Consider the following 2,500-nt stretch of genomic DNA (forward strand, 5'->3'; position numbering starts at 1 on the left):
AGATGGCTGACATTTTGCTCCGCTCACGACGGTCACCGCGCCACACAAGAACAGCCCAAAAACAGGCCAAAACAGCCCAAAAACGGGCCAAAACTGGCCATTTTTGGCTGCGCGAGCGAGCGGCGAGCGGCGAACAGCGAGCGAAGCGAGAGGCAGCACCGTCCCTGCTATACGAAAGCCCCATCCAGCCCTGTGCCACCCGGGGGGTTCCAGGGTGCTGAGATGGCTGACGTTTTGCTCCGCTCACGACGGTCACCGCACCACGCAAGAACAGGCCAAAAACTGGCCAAAACAGCCCAAAAACGGGCCAAAACTGGCCATTTTTGGCTGCGCGAGCGAGCGGCGAGCGGCGAACAGCGAGCGAAGCGAGAGGCAGCACCGTCCCTGCTATACGAAAGCCCCATCCAGCCCTGTGCCACCCGGGGGGTTCCAGGGTGCTGAGATGGCTGACGTTTTGCTCCGCTCTCGACGGTCACCGCGCAATGCAAGAACAGGCCAAAAACTGGCCAAAACGGCCCAAAAACGGGCCAAAACTGGCCATTTTTGGCTGCGCGAGCGGCGAGCGGCGGACAGCGAGCGAAGCGAGAGGCAGCACCGTCCCTGCTATACGAAAGCCCCATCCAGCCCTGTGCCACCCGGGGGGTTCCAGGGTGCTGAGATGGCTGACGTTTTGCTCCGCTCTCGACGGTCACCGCGCAATGCAAGAACAGGCCAAAAACTGGCCAAAACGGCCCAAAAACGGGCCAAAACTGGCCATTTTTGGCTGCGCGAGCGAGCGGCGAGCGGCGGACAGCGAGCGAAGCGAGAGGCAGCACCGTCCCTGCTATACGAAAGCCCCATCCAGCCCTGTGCCACCCGGGGGGTTCCAGGGTGCTGAGATGGCTGATGTTTTGCTCCGCTCTCGACGGTCACCGCGCAATGCAAGAACAGGCCAAAAACTGGCCAAAACGGCCCAAAAACGGGCCAAAACTGGCCATTTTTGGCTGCACGAGCGAGCGGCGAGCGGCGGACAGCGAGCGAAGCGAGAGGCAGCACCGTCCCTGCTATACGAAAGCCCCATCCAGCCCTGTGCCACCCGGGGGGTTCCAGGGTGCTGAGATGGCTGACGTTTTGCTCCGCTCTCGACGGTCACCGCGCAATGCAAGAACAGGCCAAAAACTGGCCAAAACGGCCCAAAAACGGGCCAAAACTGGCCATTTTTGGCTGCACGAGCGAGCGGCGAGCGGCGGACAGCGAGCGAAGCGAGAGGCAGCACCGTCCCTGCTATACGAAAGCCCCATCCAGCCCTGTGCCACCCGGGGGGTTCCAGGGTGCTGAGATGGCTGACGTTTTGCTCCGCTCTCGACGGTCACCGCGCAATGCAAGAACAGGCCAAAAACTGGCCAAAACGGCCCAAAAACGGGCCAAAACTGGCCATTTTTGGCTGCACGAGCGAGCGGCGAGCGGCGGACAGCGAGCGAAGCGAGAGGCAGCACCGTCCCTGCTATACGAAAGCCCCATCCAGCCCTGTGCCACCCGGGGGGTTCCAGGGTGCTGAGATGGCTGACGTTTTGCTCCGCTCTCGACGGTCACCGCGCAATGCAAGAACAGGCCAAAAACTGGCCAAAACGGCCCAAAAACGGGCCAAAACTGGCCATTTTTGGCTGCACGAGCGAGCGGCGAGCGGCGGACAGCGAGCGAAGCGAGAGGCAGCACCGTCCCTGCTATACGAAAGCCCCATCCAGCCCTGTGCCACCCGGGGGGTTCCAGGGTGCTGAGATGGCTGACGTTTTGCTCCGCTCTCGACGGTCACCGCGCAATGCAAGAACAGGCCAAAAACTGGCCAAAACGGCCCAAAAACGGGCCAAAACTGGCCATTTTTGGCTGCGCGAGCGAGCGGCGAGCGGCGGACAGCGAGCGAAGCGAGAGGCAGCACCGTCCCTGCTATATACGAAAGCCCCATCCAGCCCTGTGCCACCCGGGGGGTTCCAGGGTGCTGAGATGGCTGACGTTTTGCTCCGCTCACGACGGTCACCGCACCACGCAAGAACGGACCATAAACAGGCCAAAACAGCCCAAAAACGGGCCAAAACTGGTCATTTTTGGCTGCGCGAGCGAGCGGCGAGCGGCGAACAGCGAGCGAAGCGTGAGGCAGCACCGTCCCTGCTATACGAAAGCCCCATCCAGCCCTGTGCCACCCGGGGGGTTCCAGGGTGCTGAGATGGCTGACGTTTTGCTCCGCTCACGACGGTCACCGCGCCATGCAAGAACGGACCAAAAACAGGCCAAAACAGCCCAAAAACGGGCCAAAACTGGCCATTTTTGGCTGAGCGAGCGAGCAGTGAGCGGCGAACAGCGAGCGAAGCGAGAGGCAGCACCGTCCCTGCTATACGAAAGCCCCATCCAGCCCTGTGCCACCCGGGGGGTTCCAGGGTGCTGAGATGGCTGACGTTTTGCTCCGCTCACGACGGTCGCCGTGCCACGCAAGAACGGACCAAAAACAGGCCAAAACAGCCCAAAA

The sequence above is a fragment of the Musa acuminata genome, unplaced genomic scaffold (genome assembly GCF_036884655.1).
Source record: "Musa acuminata AAA Group cultivar baxijiao unplaced genomic scaffold, Cavendish_Baxijiao_AAA HiC_scaffold_425, whole genome shotgun sequence".
Classification (NCBI taxonomy): Eukaryota; Viridiplantae; Streptophyta; class Magnoliopsida; order Zingiberales; family Musaceae; genus Musa; species Musa acuminata.